This window comes from Schistocerca piceifrons, chromosome 4 (genome assembly GCF_021461385.2).
Source record: "Schistocerca piceifrons isolate TAMUIC-IGC-003096 chromosome 4, iqSchPice1.1, whole genome shotgun sequence".
NCBI lineage: Eukaryota > Metazoa > Arthropoda > Insecta > Orthoptera > Acrididae > Schistocerca > Schistocerca piceifrons.
Window position 1 is genome coordinate 207,743,748 of NC_060141.1, and position 20,304 is coordinate 207,764,051.

At 42.1% G+C, this 20,304-nt stretch overlaps 1 long non-coding RNA gene across 3 annotated transcripts in view; it reads left to right on the forward strand.

Annotated features, from left to right (window-relative positions):
- Window positions 1–20,304, forward strand: part of LOC124794829 — a 121,351-nt gene that overhangs the window by 13,219 nt on the left and 87,828 nt on the right. The window contains exon 1 of one of the 3 annotated variants that reach the window (XR_007016618.1): window positions 18,792–18,960. The exons of the other annotated variants lie outside the window; for them this stretch is intronic. This is a non-coding gene — a long non-coding RNA (uncharacterized LOC124794829). Of the gene's footprint in view, window positions 1–18,791; window positions 18,961–20,304 lie in introns of those variants that run through there. 3 annotated transcript variants of the gene reach the window in all.

The following is a 20,304-nucleotide window of genomic DNA, read 5'->3' on the forward strand; positions in this document are numbered from 1 at the left end:
ACATATTGGAATTATAATCTGAAACTATGTCATTCCACAGCCACACACTTCCTTACGATAGGACCTATTTACTTTATTCCCAATTTGCCATTTTATTGTTTCTGCCTAAGAACAATAATTAGTTTGTTGTACATTACCCAGTAGGTATAACATTTTGTGCAGAACTTAGTATTTACTTCATTAATTTTTCTGATTTGTGTAATTGTAAATTTCCAGTTATAAAAGACTGACAATCAAAAACACATTCCCATAGGTTGCGTATGATAGTAAATTGAGCAATCAAGTGCATTTGTTTTTGTGACATAACAAGAATTGTATTAATGGAAATGATTAGTCAGGTTTTTTTTAACACTGCATTTAGACTTTACTTGTACCAATAAAACTGAGGGCATTTACAACCAGCGTTTATATTTAGTAGAAGTACTGTTGTATCCACAGAGAAATAAGGGCTAAGTCTTGTAAAGAAAAAAGAAAGTCAGATTCAGTGCATTAGCAGGAATCAGTGGGGTGACAGACGTCATGCAACAGTGAGTGCACAGCTGGCACCAGGTCGGCAGCGACCACAGGATGGGACGTGAACACAACAGCATTACAAAGTAAAAGGACGGAAAGAATTCCTAAGTAACAGCAAGCACAAGACTAGAAGAGGACCTGTGGTCTGGGAAGGGAACATATACTTCATGCAAAGCCAATGACAGGCTTGGAATGAGTGCAAATTACAGCCAGTCAGAACATAACAGAGACAGATGAAGATAAAGGAGAAAAACTGAACAAATCAGAGGAGCATGGAACTCCTCAAGGGACTAGCAAGATAAGAGAAAGAGGGATGGACATGTCAGAATAAGTCAGGATCCGACATTCTTGCTTACTACAAAAGATACTGTAATATTTTAAGGAAAGTCATTAAGAAATCGAGAAGCTGATGTGTTATGACAGAAACTAATAATGCGAATAATAAGATTAAAACTATGTGGTATATTGTCAAATTGGAGATGGGGCAGCCTGACAGTGCACAGCATACCATAGCAATAAAGCTAAATCATGATGTTGTGAGTGATAATTCACAAGGTGCAAATATTTTTAACTATCACTTTCTGAATGTAGAAGCAAAAATAGGGTTAAAGGGTTCAGTTGAAGAAGCAAAAAATATGTTAAAAGAGTCATTCCCCAGGACTTTAGTCCTTTAGAAATAGCACCAACATCTCCCACTGAAATTAAGGGAATTATAAATAGACTAAAAAACAAGAGGTCATCTGATGTTGATGGAGTCTCTAACAGAATTTTGAAGTGTTGTTCTAATTTAATAAGTGCAGTCCTTAGCAATATATGTAATGCGTCACTGGCACAGGGAATTTTTCTAGACAGATTGAAATACGCAATTATCAAACCTCTTCGTACGAAAGGGGACAAGAGTGACTTAAATAATTATAGATCAATCTCATTGCTGACTTCATTTTCTAAAATATTCGAAAATGTTATGTATTCAAGAGTAGTCTCACATTTAAGTGAAAATAAATTACTCATCATGTCACAGTTCGGATTCCGGAAGGGTTAGTTGACTGAGAATGCTATCTACACATATACCCATCATATAGTACAAGCCCTAAATAACAAATTATCGCCAGTTAGTATCTTTTGTGATCTCTTTCAAAGGCATCTGTCTGTGTAGATTATGTCACACTCTAAGAATAACTCAGGTTTTATGGAATTGAAGGCTATACACACAGCTGATATGAATCATACTTAATGAACAGAAAGCAAAACGTTGTGCTGAATAGCACAAATAATGTTTGGAGGGTGGTAAATTATAGTGAATGGTGTGTTATCACAAAGGGAGTCCCACAGGGTTCAATTTTAGGTCCTCTACTGTTCATTTATCATGTGAATGATCTCCCACTTAATGTTCAGCAAGCGGAACTAGTACTTTCTGCAGATGACATAAGTGTTATAATAAATCCCATTCCAGAAAAAGCAGCTGAAGATATTGTCAAGGATGTCTTTCAAAGAATTAATAAGTGGTTCTCAGAAAATGGACTCTTCCTTAATTTTGAAAAAACTCAATATATCCAGTTCTGTACACTGAATAGAGTCACATTGACAATTGATGTAGCATATGAACAGGGCTCAGTTAACAGGGTAGATTTCTCCAAATTTTTGGGTGTTCACATTGATGACAACTTAAACTGGAAGAAGCGTATTACTGAGCTTCTCAAACAACTAAATTCAGCTTCTTTCACTCTCCGTATAATCGCTAATCTTGATAATAAACAGATCAGCCTCCTAACATACTTTGCATATTTCCACTCAATAATGTGTTATGGAATAATTTTCTGGGATAACTTACCACTTAGACATAAAGTATTGATTGCACAGAAGAGAGCAGTGAGAATAATTAGTGGTGTTCACCCAAGGACGTCATGTAGGCAACTTTCCAAGGAGTTAGGTATTTTAACTGCACCATCAGAGTACATATATTCGCTAATGAAATTCGTTACAAATAATCCATCTCAATTCGTGAAGAACAGTGATGTTCATACATACAACTCTGGGGGGGGGGGGGGGGGAATGACCTTTCCTATCCATTATTGAAGCTGTCAGTTGTTCTTTGTGTGTAAAAAGCCCAATAAGTAAGAGTAGCAGCATAGAAATCATAGCAGCATAGAAATCATTTTAAGAAATAAACTAGGAATTGTAACCCACTTCTTGTGGAGATCATTTCAAGCTACCATCCAGTCCTTATCATATTTTGCAAGGAGACATACCTAGCTGAAGACTCCCTATCAAACAGGCCAACTGGCTAATTCACTCCTGGCGAGCCCCTTCAACCCAATCCCCAACAACACTCATGTTTGGGGCACAACAAAATAAGATTTTTTTTTTGGTGCCAGGTGTGGGACTATGGAAAAAGGGTACACAAAAAGTTTATGGAAAAAGGGGTTTTGGGAAGTATACCCAGTGAACTCACTACAGCGACTGTGACACACAGCAGGAAGTTGTCGCGACTCACAACTTTCAACCAGATATAAACCTGTTCCATGATAACACAGCTCGAACAGATCCTGTTTTGAGGCCTCAGCAAGTAAAGGCTGATGGCAGCAGAAGTGGCGTCACCGGCAGTGATAGGAGGAGCAGGCAAGCAGAACCACAGCTGACATGGAACAGATGGTGGGCACAAGGACATGCTTCACTGTTCATACACAAAGCCAAGGTTATGGGCTTGATAACAGCAGCAGGAGCCGGCGCGAATGATAAGGTCACTATACTCCAGCCAAGCCATCCAGCAGCATCACAAGAAGCAGTATGTATCTAATGGAAATCGTGATAATTGTAACTGTAGCTCTAGTCTGGCGTGAGACCGAAGGAGTCGAGCGCAGGTCAAGCCTGCAGTTCCTCAGCCTCTTGACAGTGCGCTTGGTGTGGCCCTGCCCATTGCTGGCGCACTGTAAGGCACAGAATGTCGCACTAGGGCGTATCGCTTCTAGTCGGGCGTGCCGCGACAGGCCTCTCAAGGGGAAGTGTTGCGTCTCATACAGCCTCTCCTTCCCAAGTGGCTCTTTCCGCCTTCCCGTGGTGTCAGACGTCAAGCTCGGCATTTCTCGGGCCCGTCCGAACGTTGTCTTGCATCAAAAGTGAGAGCTCCGACCCAACCCAATGCGAAAGCGAAGGATGCATGGCACAGAGGGAGCTGTGTCGAGGGACCAAAGATCTGTCCCTGGGCGGGGGGGGGGGGGGGGGGGTGGGAGGGTTGAGACATGGGGCTGCTAGGCTGCGAGAGGTGTTGCTCACCACTCTGGGCTGGACGGCTGCTGCTCCTCTTCCTCTCTTTGCGCAGAGCACAGACCAGCAGATGCTCTGCATGCCGGCGACCTCGTTTGTTGGCATGAGCTCAGGAGTGTCCTAGGCCTTGGGGCGAGACCGGTGGGCGAGCTGCAGCTGCCCTCCCCCCCCCCCCCCCCCCCATGCCAGAGGAGCCGGTCCGGGGCAAGACACAGGCTCCCACCTTTTTAGCACTCGTAATCAACGTGGCTGGATCTGAATCGAGTGATACGAGTGCGTCTAAGTGGGCATCTATGATTCCTGATCCCTCTCCATAGGACGAGCTGGACAGGCAGATGACGAGACTGTTACTCAGAGGCATGCAAGAATCATGATGCTCTTGGAGCAAAGTATTAAAAGCGGTAAGCTAAGTCAAGCAGCTTTGTCTATCATTAAAAATGAGTTGGCTGCATAGGCTATTGCTAATGCTAAACTTGGATGCTGCATCGAGGGATTGGAGAAAGAGAATGATAGGTTGAGAAAGCAACCACCTAAGACCTGGGCGGGAGTGGCTGCTGCGCAAGTGCCAATCAAGCCATAAACCATGAAAGATACAATTGCAACAGTTACCAAGCGGCCAGACACGGCAGTCTTCCTTAGGACCCTGCCTAGCCAAGATACGAGCGTTAAAAAGATTCAAGAACTTCTAACAACGACTATTGATCCTGTAAAAGATAAAATTAAAATCAACAGGGTTAAACCAGTAGAAACATGGTGATTGTAGAAGATGCCACTGAGGAGAACAAGGAAAAATTGCTAAACAATCAAAAGTTTAATTCGGTGGTCAAGTGTGAACCACCTAGAAAAAGAAACCCCCTAATCATTCTATATGATGTTCCCATGATAATGACAAATGAGGAACTATATGAAACAATAAGGGGACAGAACTTCGCGGACATGAATGATGAGGAGTTTAAAAATTGTTTCAAGTTGAGATCCAAAACGGGGCCTTCGGAAAGTGATGTTGTTCATCACGTTGCCGAGGTTACCGCACCAATGTGGAGAAAAGTTATGACAATGGGCAGATTATACGTAGGTTTTCATGCAATCAACACAAGGAATTATCTCGTGGTACCTCGTTGCCATAGCTGTGGTGACTTAGATCACATTCTGAGGCACTGCACCAGGGGGTCGGCGTGCTCCAAGTGTGGTGAAGATGGTCACACCCAGAAAGATTGAAGGGCAATGGGAGTCTGTATCCCATGCAACAGACGTGGCAAGAGATCTTGTGGAGCCACTGGACGGAATTGCCCCACCTATCGAATGCTCGAACAAAGACTGACTTCAAGGACTGATTATGGCTGAGTATGTTAAAGTGAACAGGATGCCAAGGCGAAAATCCCCTAGCAAAAGGAGGAGGAATGTCATGAGGGCAAATAAATTTAAAGAACTTCTGAGGTCACTTGCGGGCGCCACCAAAATTGAAACAGTTGACAAAGGTATTCAAATAGAGTTCCCCACGACAGATGAAGGTATTCAAACTGAGTTCCCCCTGATGGTCACAGCTCCCTCCTCCCACAGGCGGGGAATGAGGCCAATCAAAGACCAACAGCGGCAAGGGCATCCTGTGGAGTGGCCCCACCTGTGGCAATCCCAAAAGGCGAAATGAGCAAACCAGAGCAGTAACCAATCCAAGAAAGCACAGTAACCAGCTCAAGTGCACATTTAACCACACAAGACACCCCTGTGTCAGACTACCGCCTGTTGACCCGATTAGGGTGTACCCTAATATTGAGTACACCATGCAATTGGCGAGGCTGGAGCAGCCAACTAACCTGACGACTGTCTTACGACATGTGGTTCATGTGGGACATGGGAACGGCAGAAGGGTCACCTTCTCGGTAATGAAGGCTGTAGACAGAATACAGCTAAAGTCAATGAATCTCCCCACCGACTTCGGGGCCCTGCGGGACTTACTAAAGAAAGTCTTTGAAAGACAAGAGGAGTAATTCGACCTCGATGAATTTACGAACAATCAGTTTTGGCAAATAGCGAATTACTTTCGACTGGAGTAAGACTTGGCCAAACGATCACATCCATACGTACTTTCCATAACGACCGAAATTACCATTGGCCAACTTAATACTCATAACAGTAGACTAGTGATGCAGGAGCTGCGTAAGGAGGTGGAGGAGAAGAGACTGGACGTGCTCTGCCTGCAGGAGCCGCACTCTTAAGCTGGGAAAATAGCATTTGCAGCCGCGACATGGCAAGTTGTCAGCAGAGGGGAAGACCCAAGAGCGGCGATAGTAATAACAAACAAAGTTCTGAGGTTATGGTACTCTCACAGTACACTACTAGTCACTGCAAAGTCGTGGAGTTGCAATCTCCCATAGGAGTAATTACACTTGTAAACATGTACTTCCACTACAGTGATAACACCGAGAGACATCTTGACCTCCTAACTACAGAAATCACGGGGTTACAGGAGTGAAAAATGACAATAACTGCTGACATCAATGCAAAATGCCCCCTATGGTACAGTGGCACAACGGACACTAACGGAGAAAAGGTAGAAGAGTTTATCAACTAGTTGTGGCCAACAAGTCCAGCAACCCTCCTACCTACGCAGCGGGAGGAGGACAAGGCACAAACATTGATGTGACCTTATTCACGCCAAATACAGCCAACACCATCCAACATTGGAATGTTGAAGAAAATACCACCACTAGCGACCATAATCTTATAACTTTCATCCTAGGTGACAGAGAGTGCCGCTGGGCCATGGGGTGGGAAGTGCAAATTAATTATAAAAGAGCTGATTGGGAACGCCTAGCGAGGGAGTGCGACATTCCTGCTTTGCCAGAGGGTGATATACACTAGGACATAGACGTGGACGAGAGAACTGAGGAACTGGTGAGTGTGATAACTAGGGCGGTGAAACCAGCTGTACCAACTAGGAGGAAGGCCTTGGCGGCCTCTCCATCACCATGGTCAGCCAAACTGGAGGATATGCGCCAGTCTGTCAGAAGGCTGAGGAGGCACTACCAGCGCAATGTCTTCTGGTTGGAACGGCAAAGATGGTTGCTGCAGTATTGGGAGATTGGGAGTCCAAATAGAGGTTCCAAAAGGAACTATGAGCGGTAATGACAAGAAGCTGGGAGAGCTATGTCCTGAATCAATTGGCTTTAGACCCATGGGGTACACCTTATAAGTTAGAGAGAAAATCCGCTCTCCCATGGAATTGTCAACAGTCAGGCATGGGGACAGGATGACAGAGTCTTGGCAGGAGACTGCAGAGGTCCTCCTCCAGTCCCTGTTGCTTGACGACAATAAGGTTGGGGAAACTGAAAGACAACGGCAACTACGATATGATGACCTTGGCGAATGTAACAATAAGATAGCAGTCTACACCTTTTCTGAAGAGGAAGTGGCTGCCCACATAAGATCGCTGAAGAGAGGTAAAGCTCCCGGGCCAGACAGCGTTGTGGCGGAGGTGGTGCAATTCTTAGCCTCCCAGCTAATTGCACCACTGACTCATCTATTTAATGAAAGCCTCAGGCAGAGGAAGTTCCCGAAGATCTGGAAAATCGCAAATATTGTAATCATCAAAAAAGGACCTGACAAAGACCTGGCAAAAACGAAATCATACAGACCAATATATTTGTTGGACCTGCTTGGGAAGATTTTAAAGAAATTGCTGATTGACAGATTGGCTGCACACCGAGTGCTGTGTGGGTGAGCAGCAGGCAGTTCTGCTTCAGGCCTGGGCAATCGGCATCTGATGCAATCGCCCTGGCGGCTGAGGTCTGTGGCTCCACCCCATACAAGTATGTAGTTGGCATCATGGTGGACATCAGTGGTGTCTTCGACAACCTGTTGTGGCCTTCGCTCTTCTCCTGCTTGCAGGAAAAAGAGTGTGCAGAGCCACTATATGGTTGTCTGAGGAGCTATTGCGAGGATCGGGAGATCTGGCTATCATTCCCTAGTGGGAGAGTGGGAAAATCAATAAGAAAGGGTCGCCCCTAGGGTTCTGTTTTAGGTCCCCTGTTCTGGGACATCCACATGGAGCCGTTACTGGATAACTTACAACAAAGTAAAGAAGTGATAGAGGTGTAGCATACATGGATGACCTCCTCCTGTTGGTTGGTGGCTGTATCTGAGAGAACATAGAGCCCAAAATGGAAAGGACTTTAGATAAACTACGACTATGGTGCCAAAACACAAAGATGAAAATTTCACCAAACAAATCCACATACCTTCTGCTAAGCGGACAGCTGATAAGAAATCCAATTGTGAGAATTGAGGACTCACCAGTTCTTTGGTGACGTGAGACGCGGTACCTGGGAATCATCATTGACGAAAGGTGGAGCTTCGGGAAACACATTGACACCGTAACCTAGACAGCCCTTCAAGTAATAAACAATCTCATCTCCATAGGACATAAAAGATTTCATCTTCCCCCACATCTCATAAAATTATATCACAATAGCATCCTGACATCAATAGTGGGTTACAGCTCAGGAGTCTTGGTGCACAGGCTCACAAGGGTAGTGCCCACCATGAGAGTGAGAAGAGTTCAGAGAAATATGATATTGAGATCTGTGGGGGCCTACAGGACATCTCCAGGGCGAGCCTATTAGCCATAATGGGGCTCTGCCCTCTGGACATCAAAATCAGAGAACAGGCTCCGTGGTACTGGGCCAAAAAAGGGAATACTGCGAAAACAGAGGACATATTAGGCATTAGGGTTGAGGATAAGGGTGAGATAAGGTGAAGAGGTGAGCGGTTGTGGCAGGAATCGTGGGAAACAGAAGAAAAAGGTCGTAGAACATTTGAATTTCTACCGGATGTTAGGGAATGACTGAGCATGAAGTACTTTGAGCCATCCTGAGGATTATTTCACTTTCTCACTGGTCATGGGCCCTACACATCATATCTATGTCGGTTTGGGAAGAGGGCTATGCCCGCATGTGAATGTGGTGCATCAGAGGGTACTCCCGACCATGTGGTTTACGAGTGCCGCCTTTTCAATTATGTAGCACCTACATTACGAGACCAACTACCCAACCATGACACTTACAACTTACTTAGATGAGAAGACACTTTTCAAACTCTGAAGAAATTGGCTAACGAGGTATCACGAAAAGTGTTGATAGTATACCTGAGGGACATTAATCAATTAACAATTTGAGACATATCTAATACAAATTGAGTCCAGTGCCCTATTCCCATAACTACCCATGCGTGAACAGGCCAACTTTCATTACAGTCTGGAATCCGCCACATACAGGAGTAGGGGGAGGGGGGTACAACACAACCGATGTAGCACAAGCACGGATATGACATAAAATTGACTTAGTTAGTAGGACGTAGAATTAGGAAAATTAGTTAGGAACCTGCAGTGATAAACATTCTTGTCCTGCCCAGTGTCAGGGGCATGCTAATCGGGGTTAGCTCGATGAGCAAAGCTCCATAAGTAGGTTTGTATATTGTTGACACACCTGTGACGTTGCAGGCAGTAGAGACTAGTTATAGGTAGGCTTTCTACAGGGAATACTAATAATAAATAAGTTGCCCATTGTTAATTAGTTCTGGCTCTAGCTCACTTTATAAAATTGTAATTAGTTGCAATCAATGTTTTGTATAAAGTTTTAGGACCCACTAATCACATAAGGAAGTGGGTTAAGAATGTATGATTATAAAGGTTTTGTAAATATAGATTTTTTAAACTGTAAATCTGAATTGTTGAGAGTAAGGTGTTAAAATGGCTTCCCTATGTGGTCAAAAGTATTCAGACATTCCAAAAAACATACGTTTTTCATGTTAGGTGCAGTGTGCTGCCGCCCACTTCCAGGTACATATCAGCGATCTCAGTAGTCATTAGACATCGTGAGAGAGCAGAATGAAGCGCTCTGCAGAACTCACGGACTTCGAACGTGGTCAGGTGATTGGGTGTCACCTGTGTCATACGTCTGTAAGCAAGATTTCCGCACTCCTAAACATCCCTAGGTCCACTGTTTCCGATATGACAGTGAAGTGGAAAAGTGAAGGCACACGTACAGCACAAAAGCGTACAGGCCGACCTCGTCTGTTGACTGATAGATACTGCCAACAGTTGAAGAGGATCGTAAAGTGTAATAGACAGACATTAATCCAGACTATCGCACAGTAACTCCTATCCAGACCATCGCACAGTAATTCCAAATTGCATCAGGATCCGCTGCAAGTACTATGACATGTAGGTGGAAGGTAAAAAAACTTGGATTTCATGGTCAAGCGACTGCTCATAAGCCACACATCACTCTGGTAAATGTCAAACTATGCCTCGCTTGATGTAAGGAGCTAAACATTGGACGATTGAACAGTGGAAAAAGCTGTGTGGAGTAACGAATCACGGTACACAACGTGGCGATCCGATGGCAGGGTGTGGATATGGCGAATACCCGGTGAACGTCATCTGCCAGCTTGTGTTGTGCCAACAATAAAGCTCGGAAGCGGTGATGTTATGGCGTGGTCGTGGTTTTCGTGGAGGGGGCTTGCACCCCTTGTTGTTTTGCGTGGCACTATCGCAGCGCAGGCCTACATTGATGTTTTAAGCACCTTCTTACTTCCCACTGTCGAAGAGCAATTTGGGGATGGCGATTGCATCTTTCAACACTATCGAGCACCTGTTCATAATGCACGGCCTGTGGCGGAGTGGTTACATGACAATAACATCCCTGTAATGGACTGGCTTGCAGAGAGTCCTGATCTGAGTCCTATAAAACACATTTGGCATGTTTTGGAATGCCGACTTCGTGTCAGGCCTCAACGATCAACATCCATACCTCTCCTCAGCGCAGCACTCCGTGAAGAATGCGTTGCCATTCCCCAAGAAACCTTCCAGCACCTGACTGAACGTATGCCTGCGAGAGTGGAAGCATTAAATGAATGCAACAGCACTAAGAACATTTGTTAAAAGTCGAGTTGACCAAAAGTTTCCTTAAATTTATGTGTTTTATGTTTATTTGGGCATTTATTTAATATTCCATTATTTTATTATTTTTGTCCATTTAGAATTAATGTTTACAGATAAAACATGTTATGACATGTCCTAGGTGACATTTATTACTTTACACACCACCAAAAAGATACATACACTTTCGTTTTGACACGCAAATAGTGTATTCAGTTTACTATATAATGTATTTTACTTATTGTTTTATTTAAGTATGTCAGATTTGGTGGGAATTAATGTGTCAAGTTAACAACATGATGTGCCACATTAAGTTGGGGCATGTAACATTACAAGTAGTATGCAAGTTATTCATCTGCCTAGAATTGGAGGCGACAGGATGAATTTGCTCGTTTGGCTGAACACTACTGGCAGCAACAGAGAGCAGGTCTCAGCGTGTATTACCTGACCGAGCAGCCAATACTGGTCAGCTCAGGTACAATGGCAAGCTGCAAGTGGCTGGAAATGTATAAAGCCCACAGCAGGAAATTTGGATGTTGGTTGTCCTCATGGCAGAGTTTAAGGCAATCAGAAATATTGCTACTTATAACTATAAGAAATTCAATAATTAATCACAGTTACATAATAAGCTAGTTATGTATTAAAGCAAATCTTATCTGTGATCTTAGAAAAAACAGGTGCATCCAACGAAACAATAATATTTTCGACATTTTAAAAACTACAGAAGTTAATATTTTTTGGTGACCAAAGTTATCCACAATAAATCTGGAAATTAACAGTTTCCAAACACTTCACATGATTTCAACATATGAACTGGGTGATGGCATTGTGCTATAGATATCAACCCTGAAAGCTACACATCTGTATCTATTTTATTTATCGATGTATTATATATTTATATCTTTTTCAGTATGCAAGTGTTTGTCAGAACATCATATCCTCCAAAATAACACAGCAACCAAATGCAGCATGAATACCTCGTATCTTGTCATACTTATGTAGGTATCTAAGAAATCTGTTACTAATTTCGCCAGTAATTTTCTTTAATTATGATTACAGTCGATGTTAAAAACAATGGTAAATTGCATATGTTAGCTGACACTACCTCTGAAAAGAATGCAAAAAGGCACATCTATCAAGCAGACATATGTAATTGTTTAAACACTATTTAACAACATTTTGCTGCCATTTAACACGAATGCACCTGAGCGAGAATGCTATCTTATTTATTGTATTTATTGTAAATGGTCTGTGGTTTATGGAATGTTATAGCATTTCTTAATTAAATATTGTTATACTGTATCAGTTTAGTGTAGAAAGTGATCAAGCTAAGTCAAATCATTTCTCTAGAACACAAGAGTGATCTATTTTAGGTGGTGACAGTCTTCAGCCAATGGAGAAGTAGGCAGTGGCAGAACACTTCTTGAGAGGTGAACTCAAGAGAGTGTTTCAAGACACTTTCATGTTTGATCTGGAAGAAAGCAGACCTGCCTGAGGCAACACATGGGGTTCGGTCATGTGGGTGATAGATTATGGGTGGTGAATGGCAACAAGAAAACTTTAACTTTTGAAGCACTTTAACTTTTGCTATGTTTTAATGAGTTCCAGTGAAAAACTATAACTTTCCCCTGGCACTAAGGAACTAACAAGGGAACCTCCCCATCGCACCCCCTTCAGATTTAGTTATAAGTTGGCACAGTGGATAGGCCTTAAGAAACTTAACACAGATCAATCGAGAAAATGGGAAGAAGTTGTGTGAAACTATGAAAAAAATAATCAAAATATACAAACTGAGTAGTCCATGTGCACTATAGCTAACATCAAGGATAATATGAGCTAAAGAGTGCTGTGGTCCCATGGTTAGCGTGAGCAGCTGCAGAACGAGAGGTCTTTGGTTCAAGTCTTCCCTCGGGTGAAAAGTTTACTTTCTTTATTTTCGCAAAGTTATGGTCTGTCCGTTCGTTCATTGACGTCTCTGTTCACTGTAATAAGTTTAGTGTCTGTGTTTTGCGACCGCACCGCAAAACCGTGCGATTAGTAGACGGAAGGACGTGCCTCTCCAATGGGAACCGAAAACGTTTGATCACAAGGTCATAGGTCAACCGATTCCTCCACAGGAAAACACGTCTGATATATTGTATACGACCCTTGTGATGGCATGTGCGTCACATGACAGAAATATGTTGTCGACCCACCTAACTTGTACACTTGGCGAACGGGTAAAAAGATTCTTCTACCTTGCTCGATTTAGGTTTTCTTGTGAATGTGATAATCACTCCCAAAAAAGTGACGAAAACATAAGTGTTTGTCACATAAACTGCAACAAATGAATGCAACAGTTTCACAGTCGCACATTTTTCCCTGTGCTCTGTCAAAATATATGTTTTTAACGTTTTCAAATTTTTCCGTTGGAATTTTGGAGAGCGAAGTTGATTATGTGTGAGAGCCTGAACTTTGATAATTGTCTGGAAATAAAAAATTAAAATTTTCGCTCAAGGGAAGACTTGAACCAACGACCTCTCGATCCGCAGCTACTCACGCTAACCACGAGACCACCGCTTCTGATGCTAAATTATTGATGTTGCTTATCTTGCACATGGACTACTCAGTCGGTATATTTTCCTTATTTTTTTCATAGTTCCACACAGCTTCTACCTGTTTTCTCGATTGGTCTGTTTTCAGTTTTTCAAGGCCTATCCACTGTGCCATGTTATAACTAAATCTGAGGGGGGTGCGTTGGGGAGGTTCCCTTGTAAGAATAGACGGAGTATGAGTTTCCACTTATTATCCCTAATGTGTTGAGATGTAAATAAGGGTGCTATATTCTGAATTATTTTGAGCTGGTGAATATTTCATGTAGTGTGGTCATAGAAGAACCTTAGTTTTTCACCCATCTTGGATGACATTGTAGCATGGCTATTTTGCCGCTACCATTCTTGTAATCCATTTTACACAACATCATTGTATTTTAATGAGGTTATCCATCTGTCAGTATTATCATTGTAATCGTAGGACCACTTTACATTGATATGAGATTATTTTCTTGAATAAACATTATTCAACGGAATTCTCTGGTGTCATATGTATCAATTTCAGATGTTATAGTAGAACCATTTTCATTGATTATTCATTTATCTTTTATTCGATATTTTTTATTATTTTATTAAATCGCAACTCTAGCCAACACACAGATTATTTTACTCCAGGATAACAGCTACAGGTTGTTATTTGCAGTGAGTTAGCTGCTGGGTGTGAAAGGAGATGTTTATGGCTTCACCCTACAGTTTCATTGAGCCACCCGTTTTAAACAAGCCAAGCATAATTCAGTTACCTAGGTTCAAGTGACCGATGGTAAAGTCATACTTATAATATACACACAAAAAAAGTTTTGCAATCACCTCAGTTCCGAAAGTTCCGGAACCTGTACAGAAAATTGGAATAGATATCATCATAAACATCATTTCTGTCCTTTTTATTGCTCATGAAAGCCACACATTACATGTTGTGCCACCTTCAAGGGTGGTGGTCTAGATTTCTGTAAACACTGGTACCCCAAATACCCAATAGCACATCCTCTTGTATTAGTGCATGCCTGTATTCGTCGTGGCTTACTATCCATAAGTTCATCAAGGTACTGTTGGTCCAGATTGTCCCACTCCTCAACAGCGATTTGGCGTAAATGTCTCAGGGTGGTTGGTGGGTCACGTCGTCCATAAACAGCCGTTTTCAATCTATCCCAGGCATGTTTACTAGGGTTCATGTCTGGAGACAATGCTGGCTACTCTAGTTGAGCAATGTTGTCATCCTGAAGGAAGTCATTCACAAGATGTGCACGACGGGGACGCGAATTGTGGTCCATGAAGACGAATGCCTCGCCAATATACTGCCGATATGGTTGCACTATCGGTCAGAGGATGGTATTCTTGTATCGTACAGCCGTTACGTGACAACCAGCGACGCAGGTCGGCCCCACATAATGCCACCCCAAAACAGCTACACTCGGCCTTCAGCCTGACTGGGTTGCCTCCAAACACGCCTCTGTCGATTGTCTGGTTGAAGGCATATGCGACAATCATCGGTGAAGAGAACAGGATGCCAATCATGAGCGGTCCATTTGGCATGTTCTTGGGCCCATCTGTACCGCGCTGCATGGGGTAGTGGTGGCAAAAATGGACATCGCCATGTAGATCGAGAGTGAAGTTTCGGATCTTGCAGTCTATTGCGCACAGTTTACTCGTAACACGACGTACTGTGGCTGCACAAAAAGCATTATTCAACATGGTGGCATTGCTGGCATGGTTCCTTCGAGCCATTATCTGTAGGTAGTGGTCATCCACTTCAGTTGTAGCCCTTTGGCGGCCTGAGCGAGGCATGTCATCGACAGTTCCTGTCTCTCTGTATCTCCTCCATGTCCGAACAACAGCGCTTTGGTTCACTCCGAGACACCTGGACACTTCCCTTGTTGAGAGCCTTTCCTGGTACAAAGTAACAATGCGGGCACAATCAAACTGCGGGATTGACCTTCTAGGTATGGTTGAACTACAGACAACAGGAGCCGTGTACCTCCTTCCTGGTGGAATGACTGGAAATGATCGGCTGTTGGACCCCCTCTTGTGTAGTAGGCACTACTCATGTGTGGTTGTTTACATCTTTGGGCAGGTTTAGTGACATCTCTGAGCAGTCAAAGGGACTTGTCTGTGATACAGTATCCACAGTCAACGTCTGTCATCAGGAGTTGTGGGAACTGGGATGATGCAAAACTTTCTTTGATGTGTGTAATTCTTCTGACAAATCTCAATAACATAACTACATGTAAATCTCTTGCCATTTGCTCTAAATAAAATTTTAACACAGTCCTCCTGTAGTCTGAAGCCCCTCATCTGGGCAATCTGCCTTTTGAGGAAATATTTCTGGCATCCTTTTGTAAACACTGTAAACCACCACTTATCATGAAAGGGTGAAGTTTCTACATGTGCCAGTCCGTCAAGGAATATTTAGCAATTGTTGTTAAATTACATGTAAAACTTCGTTTTCCATTGTGTCTTTCAAGTATATCTTCACTAGTGCCTACATGCCATCGCCGTTTGCCTTTCAGAATGGAGGCAGTTCAGTCCATTATAAGTTGCTGCATACATCATGACACCACTCTTTTGATATCTTTGATAAATAAACTGGCCTACCAATATCACCATTTTAACCAATAGGGAATGTGGGAGGTGCACCATGTGTATACTCACTGGAGTGTCTTTGGGGGCAGAGTGTAACTACTCCCCTCTCTAGTGATCCAGGCTTCGGTCAGAGCAGTTTGTGCCATCTCTCCATGGCCCTGTACACCAGGGTGTCACCAGTAACATGAATGTGAACTGCCATCTCTCTCGTTTCTTTGCCTTTACATTTTTTGACAAGCTTCTTAGACTGGCATTCAATCTATACCTCCCTACTCAGGGTGAGCCCTTCCTTTATTCCGTCATTGACAGTATATTCCAAGTTCTCTTTAATTGTATCTTTTAGTTCACCACCTCCCTTCCAATACTCACCCAGCGCACTGTGTATCCTATGCATAGCATACGATGGCAAGTCATAATGAAGAGAACTATTTATGATTATTACATATGTAGGTATTACCCTTCCTATGCATTCTTTTAGGGCTGCCACAGTCATATGTGATTCACTTACGTAGATATCATCTTAATCTGCTATCAACACGATAAAATCATTAGAATAAGGTTAGTTACTTCTAAATTTTTTTTCCGCTTCTGTACTGCAGATGATTTCGGTGGGGGCACTACACTAGTGAGTGAAAGAAGATTCCTGACAGTTGCAATGGGCTTGGTGCAGATGCTTCACGCTTCTACATCAACCAACCCAGTAACGCGATTTTGTATACATCTCACTGGCGATGCCTCAGTGTTGTCGCAACTCTAGAGACAAGTATTGTTTTCGCCTGCACCCATTTGCACTTCGTGTTTGAAAGCTGGCAATAGCACTCCCGGCTGTCAGGGATTTTCTTTCGTCGATTCTACTGTAGGCTTGACGAAAGTAGTTATACCTGCACTGGAGTCTTTCCTTCTGATTTCGGCCATATGATGACGATGACGATGACTGTGAACTAGAAATCTCAATGGCGTATTCTCTATTTTGTATGCATATTTAAGCCTACTGTGATTACTCAAGTTGCTCGCTTTGCAATTCGAAATATTTTTGTAAGGTCATTTGCCCACTATTTTCTTGATAGTTTTATGCCTTTTGTCAAGCTATTTGCTTCATCAATCGAAACATTTTTTACTATAACGTCACTTCTCCAGTATTTTGTTGATATCGAAAAAGTAAGTAGTTGTAGGTATTAATGAATACTAGGTAAATGGTAGAACATTTCAGTAAGTGACAGTGATATTTGGTAACTGACTATAGATTTTAAAATTAATTTCAGTGGTTTGTGCCACATATCTTCGAGACTGCTCACGTGAACACCATAGAAATGGAAGTAGACTGTTCATGTTCAGAGCTGCAGATGTGCTTGTATAGTGATGAAAAACGTCGTAAATCAATTCAGTCTCACTGCATCTTTTTTATTTTCCATGTTATCAGTGTTAAAAATGTGTTGCTACTATTTTGGGTATCAGCAACTCAAATAGAAGTGAACCGCTGTCTGAGAGAAAAAGTTAAACACAGAGAAATGGAAGGGGAAATGAAACGAAACTTCACAGGTTATTAGGGTATGTGATGCATTTTAATGATTACAAAATCGAGTCACATTTACAAAGTACTTCACAATATGAACCTACTTATCAGTATGCCATTACGATCCCTCTGGCCTTGACACATACGCTAATTTAGATGGAAAGGGTGTCATAAAGCCATTGTATCCTCTCCTGACGCAAGCTAACCCATAACTGTTGTAACTGGTGCTTGATATCCTGGATGATGAATTGACATGGACTTGATGTCCGAGCTAGTCCCGCACATGCACTATTGGAGACTGATCTTATTTTCAAGGAGAGTATCTTGTCATCACTCAAACAGTTCATAGAGAGGTGTGACATATCTGAATGAGCAGTGTCCTGTTGAAAACTGGGACCATGATTCTATCACAAGAGATATAACATGTGTATGTAGAAGGTTCGTGACATATCATTGTGTCATCAGAGTCCCCTCAATCAATATCAGCTGTGACACACCTTGACGCCAGGGTTAACACTACTGTTGTTTACAAAACATCAGGAATGGAAAATCTCTTTGTGTAGCTGACATACTAGCTGAAGATGCCATTCCGAGGCAGTGCATAATCACGACTCACCACTGAACATAATGTGACGTCAGTCATCAACAGCCCATGCTTCCCTGTCATGGCACTACTCCAAATGCGGCTGTTTGTGGTGTGGTGTTAATAACAGCAGATGCATGGGACGGTACTTTCCTAATCCAGCTACTGTTTGTCACCAACCAACAACGTGTGACAACACAGAATACTTGAGGGAGTTCACTACTTATTCTCCGATTCCAGGCGCAGATGTGAAGCGGTTACGATGTTGTTGGACAATACGGTGGTCCTTTTTTATGGTGGTCGGATATGGTTGACCGAACCTCGATGTCGAGTATGCCTATCCAGCATTTGCATGCTGGTACTCGCCGGTGGCTATATCTTACGGGTGTTTCACTATTTTCGCCAGGCAGTTTATTTTCTTGAAATAAGGACAAGTCACCGGAATACGATGGAAAATTTAGTCCATTAAAGAAATATCAAAATTCACTCGCTACTAATGCAAAAAAAGAAGGGGAACAAAAGGAATCAAGCGTTCACTGCACTAGGACGACTTTGCCTCTTCATTAGCTAACGATTTCTTAACACAATCATCAATTATTCCAAACCAAGAAGTTTATTCTGTCAGAATTGTTACACTCGAATTTGAACGTGTGTAATGGCGAGATAACATGTTACGAGAGAGAAAAATCGTCGCTCGGGGAGTAATAACTGTTATTGCTTTCCACTTGTTTTCTCTCTTGGAGTAAAAGGAGCGATACGCTCAATACACATGGAATAATTCGACAGATCAGCAGGTCTTTGTAATCTCTGTGTAAGTGAAGTCATTGATTGAACTGCATGTATAGTTGCGGGAAGTTTTGACTCAAAAATGGATCAAAATTACTTCGCTCACTTTCTTCCCATAGTGTACAGTTACAACTGTCGTCAGTAATCTGTAATCATGCTTCGTTTCACATTAAGACCGACAATGGCTAGGACGAAGGTAAGCTTGGAATCTCCTTTTTCAAGTAAATTTATGATTTTTAGAAATTGCCAAAATAAACCTTTTAAGTTAATTGAGGTAAAAACACAATTTAGTTAACGCTGATAATCTCATTTCGAGTTGTATTAGATTCCCAGGAAATGTATTTTATGATGTCTTGTACTAATAAGCACGTGACCTTGAGTTTGTCCGTATCGCGAACCGCTATTTTAGTAATAGTTCATTAAGCAGCATTTCACGTACAAATTCAAAACATATGCATACTTCCACCACAAACTTCAGATGTCGGGTCCTTTTTCCACCTGTTAAAGTCGAAATTTTTACGGGCACAATTTCAAACATGGGGCCAAGGGAAATATTTGTAGGTGCGTCACTGATATAGCGCTGATGACACAAGCACGATTTTTTAAAGAACTTTTTATTATTCTAATATATCGATAACAGCAAGTCACTACAAATTATTTTCGAATGAAGAATATTAAGTTTGAATATTTTTCTATCGTTTGTGTATACTGTACATGCAAACATATATTCAGGTCAGGAATAACTTACAATCTGCGGAGGTAAACTTAACCGCACAAATAAATTTTTATTTTATTGTGAAACTTAGATTGAATTAAAATTCTACCAGAGCATATATTTATGACTGTACTTGGGATCTAAGTGCCGGTGATTCAGAATATCAACGTTTTTGCAGTACTGTTATCCTCTGCCCCTAGCCAGGTTTTCGGAACAAACTGTATTACTTTAAATGACGTTAAATTGATACCCATCAGTGATAAAAGGAATTTCTGAACAAAGTAGTACAAGATTCTAGTGCTTCCGCAACTGTGTGTATTTTGTGACTTTAAAGACGCACAGAGTTGTTTCATGCATTCTAAACGTTCACGCACAGAGTTGTTTCATGCATTCTAAACGTTCAGAAGACAGAGATGATAACATGCGGAAGAATTCGATTTTGTATATCCTCGTTCTATTCACATTTTCTTGCGATTTATTCGTTTTTCGTGTTTTCTTTGGTTTTTCAACCCCTTCGCCCCATATGGGCAGGGAGGGGCTGCCAGAGGTGCAACCAACCAGCTCTTCAGCAAAGGATTTATACTTACATAAGACGAAAAACAATAAATTGCACATCTTCCTGAAATTTGTGGGAGGTGATTTTGAAATGTTTATATTAAAAAGAACCTTGATTTTCATTTAAGCTTAAAGGTAAAATAAAAACAATAAGTACACATCTCAAGCACGTTATAAAAACATGATCTTAAAAAATAGAGCACTACATTTTTACTGAAGTTGAAGAACTTGCCCAGGGAAAAAAATGATATATCCTTGGAGAGGAAGAAG